The sequence below is a fragment of the Alligator sinensis genome, unplaced genomic scaffold, assembly GCF_000455745.1.
Source record: "Alligator sinensis unplaced genomic scaffold, ASM45574v1 scaffold506_1, whole genome shotgun sequence".
Taxonomy (NCBI): Eukaryota; Metazoa; Chordata; order Crocodylia; family Alligatoridae; genus Alligator; species Alligator sinensis.
In genome coordinates this window covers 1,020,165-1,029,526 of record NW_005842215.1, presented here as the reverse complement: position 1 = coordinate 1,029,526, position 9,362 = coordinate 1,020,165, and the positions used below count along the sequence as shown (strand labels likewise).

General features: G+C 45.2%; 1 protein-coding gene across 11 annotated transcripts in view; it reads left to right on the top strand.

The window, feature by feature from the left end:
• FRS2 (fibroblast growth factor receptor substrate 2) overlaps positions 1-9,362 on the top strand; it is an 88,228-nt gene that overhangs the window by 50,009 nt on the left and 28,857 nt on the right. The window contains exon 1 of one of the 11 annotated variants that reach the window (XM_014521476.2): positions 7,472-7,490. The exons of the other annotated variants lie outside the window; for them this stretch is intronic. The gene's annotated coding sequence lies outside the window, so the exon portion shown is untranslated. Of the gene's footprint in view, positions 1-7,471; positions 7,491-9,362 lie in introns of those variants that run through there. 11 annotated transcript variants of the gene reach the window in all.

Sequence of the window (9,362 nt, the reverse complement as noted above, 5' to 3'; positions counted from 1 at the left end):
GAGTCCGGGTTCGGCCCCAGCCCTTATCTGGCACGGGGAGGCATGGCATGTGCTGTGCTCGGGGTGGGTGGGGGCTGCCCTGGGAGGGGTGGCTACAGTGAATTTTGGGGTGATTATAGCCCACTCTGTAGCCTCTCCTCTCTGTGCTGCCCCTGCCTGTCCCAAGTGCAGCCTTGGTCCAGCCCCCTTGCTGAGAAGAAGCCAGAGCAGCCCCTGGCCCTGAGACCGCAGCAGGCAAGCTGCCCTTGCCCCATGCACAAGTCCTGGGGGTGCATGTCCCACATGCCTTCCCAAGGGGTGCATGTGACAGCAGGAGCCAACTGTGCCCCCCAGACAAGCCACCCGTGGCTCCGTCCCACACCCCACCCCACCCTGGCTGAGCAGTGCCTGCTCCAGCCCCATTCTCACTCTCACTATGGGGGTCTCAATCAGAGCCCCCATGCCCCTTGCCTCCCCCACAGACTTACCAACTGGATGCTGCTCTCCAAGCTGCCGGGCTGCATTCCTGGCCATGTGTATGCTGTGGCTGTGCACATGCATGCAGCATTTATTGGTGACATTATCAGCTACACCATCTAAAAAAAGCTGATTGCTGATAATGTCAATTTTCCTTTTATTGGTGCCGATCCAGTATGGACCGATTATATTGGTGCACCTCTTATAAACATATTGAACAGTATTGAGCTCAGTGAGGGGTAGAGATTGTGGGATAAACAGTGGAAGGGGAGGGCAGGTGGCAGAGGGGACAAGTTGTGGTGCGGGGGGGTACAGATGCCAAGGGTCAGGCTGCTTGATTCCCCCTGCTGTCTGCCCCCTGACACTGCAGTGGTGCCAGGGCACAAATTTAAGATGACCCTCTTATAATTAGGTTCTATGCATGGCAAATTAGAACTAATTTATGCTTTTTCATGTATAGAATCTAATTATTGGGCTGTCTTAGATTTGAAGTAGTCTTGGATTTGGGTAAATGTGCTGATTGGCCAAAAGCTGAGGTAGACATCCCTTTATTTATAGTGGGCTGAGAGGCATCTTTTGTGCCCTGTCTTCCTTAGCCTCTGAGAAGAAGGTTAAGCAAGATTGTGAATTAACTTTCTCATTAATCCTCTTTTGAAAATACCTTGCAACAAATTACTTCCTTGTTGCAAGAGTTTCAGAGCTTGAAAATGTGTAACTAAGAAGGAAATAAATCCTTCACCATTGCTTCAAGAACTACTGTTGTTCATTTCTTCAGCAGAACTCTGTTCCTCAAGGTTTTGTACCATGAAGGAGCTTTATATTTTCACTTGCATATTCTATCAAATGCAGCAGCTCTGTGGAGTATCTGAAGGTGCGGCACCCAGAACTGGACACAGTACTCCAGCTGGGGTCTCAGTAACACCGAGTAGAGAGGAAGCATCACTTCCTTAGCCCTGCTCACGACACATTGACTAACACATCTCAGTATGCTATTAGCTCTGTTGACTACAGTGTCGCAGTGGCAGCTCATGTTCATCCTGTGATCAGCCATAACCCCGAGGTCCTTTTCAGCCATCGAGCTGGCCAGGACACCTCCTCCTAACCTATATTCATGTCGCTAGTTACTTCTCCCCAGATGAAGCACTCTGCATTTTTATCCTTATTGAACTGAATCTGGTTCCACTCCATTCACCTTTCCAGCTTGTTCAGGTTACTTGGATCCACATCCTATCCTCTAGCATGACTGCTTTTCCCCATAACTTAATATTGTCCGCAGACTTGGCCAGCATGCTTTCAACACTCTCTGGGTTCAACTCATTTGCCAGTTCCCAACCCACCTAATCATGGACTCTGTCAGCCCGCAATACTCAAATGTTTTTTATAAAAGCATCATGGGAGACCATATTGAAGGCCTTTTAAAATTCAAGTATATAACATCAACGGCATCTCCCACATCTAAGTGGTTCATTATTTGATCATAAAAGGAGATGAGGCTGGTCAGACATGACGTGCCCGCAGTGAAACCCTGTTGACTATCCTTCAGCATCATGCAAGCTGCTAATCTCACAAATGGACTTCTTGATAACTTTTTCCAGAATTTTACCTGAGATTGAAGTCAAACTGACTGGCCTATATTTTCTGGATCCTCCCTCCTCCCCTCATTAAAGACTGGCACCACATTGGCCCTTTTCCAGTCTTCTGGGACTTCTCCCTTCTCATGCACTTCTCATGATTATGGAAGGTTTCTTATGACTTCTCGTGACTATGCACAGCAGTCTGTAGATCAGTCACCCAGTTCTTAAAAGGAGGTTGGTACGGCTACTTCTGTTTTCTCCGGTACTAGAGCTGAATTCCTGCTACCCGCTGATGTACCACTTGTGAGAACAGGATGCCCTTATAATCTTCTAAATGTCTCTCTAGTTGCACACAGGTAAGCTGAATTTTCTTTATGGATGACATACACCTTTCTGCATCTTAGTGTGAAGGCTGACTGACAGAGGATCCTAGGATGAAAAGTATATTTCGGACAGCTTTGCTTTTTTTCCAATGAAGGGACTAGAAATGTTGTGCAATATTTAGGAGTGTGAACAGGTTTTCGACTCTCAAACTCACTATTTAAAGAAATAATAATTCAAGAATTTTGGGAAAAACTATTAGTGTGGGTAATTTTTCTCATGTCATCATTTGATTGTGTTACCACAGGCATTTGCAGAAGCACAGTTTAAATAACTGGCAACATTTTTTCACGTGTTCATCTAACCTTTTCAAATAGTTTTTGACTTGAAAAGCCCAAGTTATGATGCTTTTACCTGAGAAAATCCAAAAGCAGATAAACATGTTCAGTCTTCTGCTTTGGTGGTACTATAGTCAATATGCTATTTAAGCTGAGCAGAACAAGCAAACCAGACACCTAAAGTCATTTAAAGAATTTTTATTACACATACAAGCTGATGAGGAATTTGTGAAAGTAAGTTAGAAAATTATTTGAGGGAGGGATTGATTGTATGTCAGTGTAAGCAATGTTGACTTGGGTCCAGCAGGCAGTAACTTGAAGTTGCTGTCCAGAGGGTAGCCACAAAATAGAATTCTTCCCAGGTTGAATATGAATCTCAACCATTTAATGTTTTTTCAGGTATTCAGCTTTGCTCCTTCACAATCTCAGGGATTTATCCTGAAGCTCTTAAATAAAGCTAATTTCCATTTTTTTATTAAATGAGCTGGCCCTAGGATTAAATATTGAGTTAAGATTAGGGAGACAAACAAAAGTTGGCCTTTCTGTTAGTGATTTTTTTAATATTAATGGTATTTTAAGAATGTGTTCCAAATTACAGTCTTTTTCTTGTTTTGACAGCAAGCAGCCATGAAAACCTAGTTAAGTAGTCCTGAAGCCTTTGAATGTACTACCAGTGAAAATTTTAATAGAAAGATTCAGTGAATGCCTGTAAGCTTTTGATAAATGTTTGCTTTCAAATCTTGTTTGAAAGTATTACGTTCATTGTTGGCTTGGAGTTCAGAAAGAAGATCATGGCTTTCGCTTTGAGTGTTAATAGAAGTTTTTGGAGAAAAAATGTGGAGGGATGGGCCAGCTTAAAGATCTGGTAGGTTACATTCTTCATTCAGTGACTTCTGTGTTTTCTTGGGTTTTTAATTCCCTGGTATGCCAGTGTTGTCGAATCATAGAGGAGTAGGGCTGGAAGGGACCTCTAGAGGTCAACTAGTCCAGTGGTTCTCAATCTTCTTTGTACCAAGATCCATTTGTAAACATTGGCCAGTCCCGACCCAGTGCCCCTCACTCCTGACCCTCTGCCTCCAAGCCCTTCCCCCCCTCCAGTGTGTGGAGTATGGGGCGCCCCAAGCATCCCTCCCAGGCTGGAACTCTGCCAGCCTGCAAAGGAAAAGCCACGGTTTCCCTCATTTTTTCTCTTTTAATGGAGAATCCATTTTTAAAGTCTGTTGATATGTTTTTAAAGCTTGTTCATGACCCTTTCATATATTCTTGCAATCTGCTTTTGGGTTGCAACTCACGGGTTGAGAAATGCTGATCTAGTCCAACCCCCTCCCTGAGGCAGGATCAGCCCTATCCAAACCATCCCATACAACCATAATCTAAAATCTACATAAGACCACCATCAACTCTGACTCAGCATTGACCTAACAACCTAACTTGCCACAGGTAAAGGAGGGAAACAATGGCAACTGATGTCTTGCTTTTATAAAATGTTGTCACCCATCCTTATTGAAGGAGTGGAGCCTCTGTGTGCAAGGAATACTCCTGCTAGGGAGGGGTGGCTCCCTGCCGCTGTGTATACCCCCTGAGGGGATGTGCCCCCCAGACTTGTGCACGTGGTAGATGCAGGCTGTTCACTGTGGGCTTGGGGCCGTCCACTCTGCTGCCTTTGCCTTGTGCCCCCTGCCGGCCCTGCAGCAGTTGGGGTGGCAAGCTGTGCCTCCCACTGCTGGGCGGGCAGGGGATGCATGGCCAGCATGGGTCCCCTGGGGCAAAGGCAGCAGAGTGGAGAACTCCAAGCCCACAGCGGGCAGCCTGCATTTGCACTTACACAGCTCAGCTCCACTCCTGTTAAAAGCGTCCCCGCACTTAAAAATGGTGGTGGCGGTGCTTGAGCTAAAGCTTATTCGACAGGCTTTAGTTCAAGTGCCCCCTCCGCCATTTTTGAGCACCAGGACACTTATTTCCTGAATGAGCTGCCTGCGGCTCTGTCCTGCTCACTGCCCTGACCCTGGGTCCCATTCACTGCCCTGGTTGGGCAGTGCTCCTTGCCCCACTTCCTCCCTCACCGTGGGGGCCTCTATCTGCCCCCACCTCCACACCCTTTCCCCATCACAGACTTACCTGCAGGGAGCTACTGTCCATGCTGCCTGGCTGTGCACCGGTAAATCAGGTATTGGATTGGTAATTGGCCAATATGGCTGGTTAATAATTGGCTATTGGTGTGAGCCAAGAAAATCTTTATCGGTGCACCCCTAGTTCTTGCTATTTCCTGATGCATGTACTTGGTGACCTGCCCATTCTTCCACTACCTGTATTGTTGACTGGGGATATGCAAATTAGCTAATTAACTTGCTTGCCCAACAAATGAAAGTGGTGGAGTTAGGAGCCTACTCTTACCAAGTTTAAACCTATGGCCTGGTTTTAATCTGGCAACAAGGGGACTTGAATAGAAGTAACAAACTCAATGTTAGATCGAAAACCATGAGACTATATTATTATAACAGTATTAATTAACAAACAACAATGAACAACATCAAATACAGAATTCATCAACAGCGAAGGGACAGAAACCAAAGAAATACAGAGGAGAGAGAAAAGGCTAGATAGGGAGCAAATCTTCTTCTCTCACTCCACCTTTTTAACAATGTAGTGGTTGTAGGCACAGGCTATTTTTACAAGGACTCTCAGGCTCCCTCAGCCACAATAGTTAGTGAGTCAGTAACTGTTATCTTCCTCCTCCCTAGCAGAAGTATTCCTTTCACATGGAGGCTCCACTCTAATAAGGATGGGTGATATTTTCCTCTCCTAAGGATGGTGGTTGTCAGCAGCTGGTGGTTAGCTGGTCTGAGATTAACTCCAATGTTCTCTGGGGGAGCTTTGTCTGCATCCAGAGGGAACACATTTTTCCATGATTAAAATGAATCACCACTAATATATACAGGCAGTCCTCAGATTTACGACACAATTGGTTCCTGAAAACTATATCTTAAGTTGAAACGCTATAACTCGGAACCGATTTTTCCCATAGGAAACAATGTTATAAATGGGGGATTGGTTCCTGAACCAAGGCCCTATACCGTATTTTCACCAAAAATAACCCAGAATTTTGTACTCGGTCGATTGTAGATGAGTAATATAGCTACATTAATGTTTTTATATTGTAAATATCAATCATATTGATTTGGAAGGACTTCTTTAAAGAAAGCGTCCAAGGAAGTTTGGACAAATGCTCTCTAGGGAGATGGGCGACACAGCAAACTTGTGTTCTGGCGTTGTGTTGGATCAAGCGTTGTAAAGTCGAAACTGACATCAGAAAGTTGAAGCGGTATCAATTTATAAACGTTGTAAGTGCGAAACATTGTAACTCGAAATGTTATAATGTGAGGACTGCCTGTATGTATGTGTATAGATAGATAGGTATAGTGGTGTTCCATTTTAATCATGGGAAAATATGGATTTTGGGTTACTTCTTTAATCCAAAAATTGGGGATTTTTTTATCAGAGAAAACCAGGATTCCTACTGATCACTCTCGCACCCACACACGGAGATGAATGACTACTTTGCTTTGGTCTTTCACAGGGCCAAGGGGAAAAACATGCCAGATAGGGTATAGAAGGAGCAGGGTAGGAATGACTGCCTTTCTACTATTGCCATAGAACTGGTGTGTGATCAGTTAAGACAATTAGACATATATAAATCAGCAGGCCCGGTTGAACTTCATCTGAGGGTGCTGAAGGAAGTGGCTGAAGTCATCCTGGAACCCCTGGTGAAGCTCTTCCAAAACTTGTGGCGCTCTGGAGAGGTCCCTGAGGACTGGAAGAGGGCCAATGTTGTGCCCGTGTTCAAGAAAGGGAGGATCCAGGTAACTATAGGCCAATTAGCCTGACTTCTAGGGAAAATCCTGGGAAAATGTATCGAGGAGTCTATATGCGATAGGCTTGCAGAAGGCAGGATTCTGAACGACAGCCAGCATGGCTTTGTCGGGGGCAGGTCTTGTCTTACCAACCTCATTTCCTTTTATGATCAGGTAACACCACCTGGATAAGAGAGCGGAAGTTGACATTGTATACCTTGACTTCCAAAAAGCTTTTGATTTGGTATCCCACAATGTTCTCATGAGAAAATTGGAAGATTGTGAGCTTAACTGCGAGACAGTTAGGTGGGTAGGAAGCTGGCTATGGGGTAGGACCCAGAGAGTTCTACTGACTGGATCTGTGTCGTCTTGGCAAGAGGTGGCCAGTGGTGTCCCTCAGGGGTCAGTGCTTGGTCCAGTGCTGTTTAACATCTTCATCAGTGATTTGGATGTGGGGGTGAAGAGCTCACTGGCCAAGTTTGCAGACGACACCAAGTTATGGGAAAGCATGGTCATGTTTGAAGATAGGCTGCAGATACAGGCTGGCAAGTTGGGTGGATCGGAACCAGATGAAGTTTAACATTGAAAAATGTAAAGTGCTCCACCTGGGGTCAAATAATCCCCTGCACACTTACAGGCTTGGCAACACAATCTGACCAGGACTACAAATGAAAGAGGCCTGGGTGTAATAATTGATGACAATGTGAACATGAGCTGGCAGTGTGACGCTATAGTCAGCAGGGCAAATAATACTCTGGCGTGCATCAATCGATACATTTCCAGCAAAACCAAGGATGATTTTTCTACTCTACTCGTCATTCGTGTTACCACAGATGGAGTACTGCATCCAGTTCTGGGCGCCCCACTTCAACAAGGACATGGAAAAGCTCAAAAGAGTCCAGAGAAGGGCTACCCATATGATCAGAGACTTGCACAGCAAGCTGTATGAGGTAAGGCTGAGGCTCTGGGACTCTTCAGCCTGAAAAAGAGAAGGCTGAGAGGGGACTTGGTAGCAGCTTACCACTACATCTGGGGCGTACATCAAGGGCTCGGTGAACAACTGTTCACCAGGGCACCCTTGGGAAAACCAGGAGCAATGGTCATAAACTCATGGAAGACCACTTAAAGCTCAATATTAGGAAAAACTTCTTCACAGATAGGCTGTCCAGACTATGGAATAAGCTTCCTCCAGAGGTGGTGCAATCACCTACCCTGGAGATCTTCAAGGGGAGACTAGACGGTCACCTTGCTGGGATCACTTGACCCCAGTTGTCTTTCCTGCTTGGTGCAGGGGGACTGGACCCAATGATCTTCCGTGGTCCTTTCCATCCTACAGTCTATAAATCTCACACTTACACTCACCATTACCCTCTCACACACAATTGTACTTGCGCACAGAAGCTCAGGCTCAGGTTTTTTAATAGGCTTGTAGTCACACCACTTTTCTGTACCAATCATACTCTTAAGACTTATGCGAATCATTCCTTTGACCCACAGGTACATTTGTCAATCGTTCCTTTAATACACACACATATATATATATCTTTTAAGCTTCATTCAGTCATGATGTTAATCACCTCAGGAGGTGAATGTCATGTCTCTCTCAGTTTTTGCCCCAGAACCTGGTTGTCACTTGTGCACCAACTGGGAATGCTCAAAACTCTTAAGTTGGGACATTGTTCAAAAGTTCAGACCTTCTTGAACCTACTGATCCTGAACATTATAGAGCATGCACAACTTTTTTAACGTAAGTAACACAACCAAAGCTATGGACTCTGTGATCTAGAGTAACAGTATACCTGCCTTTTTGCATCTGACAGACAAGGTTTCTTGGGTGAATCTGATATCTTTCATTAGACCAACCCAAATAGTTGGAGAATAGTTATTAAGCAAGCTTTGGGTTCAAAACCCTTCGTCAGGCTGAGGAAGTTTCAGCAGTTGGTGTGTGCTCTTCCTGGATGGAATGAAAAGTAAAGAAGCCAGAGGCTGGGCTGGGGAGTCAGTTGTCAGGCAGATTATAATGTATCATAAGTCTAATATCTATATTTAGTCCATGATTTTTAGTATCCAGGAGGTTGATGAAGTGGAGTTCATAGGCTCGTCTCTGGGAAGTGTTCTGTCAGTTTCCTTTGAGGATCAGGACTGAGAGATTGGAGAGAGAGTGGTTTTCTTGTGAGAAATGTGCCCCCACCGGTAATTGGGTATTTCTGTCTTTGATAGATTTCCGGTGTGCGTTCATTCTGGTGCGCAGTTGTTGTTTGGTGTCTCCTACATATTTTCCATCGGGGCATTTGGTGCATTGGATGAGGTATATTACATTTCTGGAGGTGCAGCTGTAAGATCCAGGGATGCTGATGGCTCTGTTGTAGGGTGTAGTAATAGTGGGGGTGGTGGAGATGTGTTGGCAGGTTTTGCATTTCTTGTCATGGCACGGTCTGGATCCTTTTGGTGTGTTCTGGGGTTGAGGAAGTTTGCTTCTGGTGATGAGGTTGGCGAGGTTCAGTGCTTGTTTGAAGGCTAGCATGGGTGGCTCTGGGAAGATCTTTTTAAGAATAGGGTCTTTTTCTAATATGGGTTGCAATTTTTTGAGGATTTTCCGTACAGGTTCAAGGGATGGGTGATAGGTCATAACCAGCGGTGTGCAATTTGTGGGTGTTTTTCTTCTGTACTGCAGCAGTTCTTCACGTGGTATCCAGGTGGCTCTTTCAAACGTGCGATCTACCTCTCTGGAGGAGTGTCCTTGCTGGGTGAAAGCCTTTTTAAAATTGGTGGGGTGGCAATCCTGGGTGTTCTCTTCAGTACAAATGTGGTGGTATCTGAGG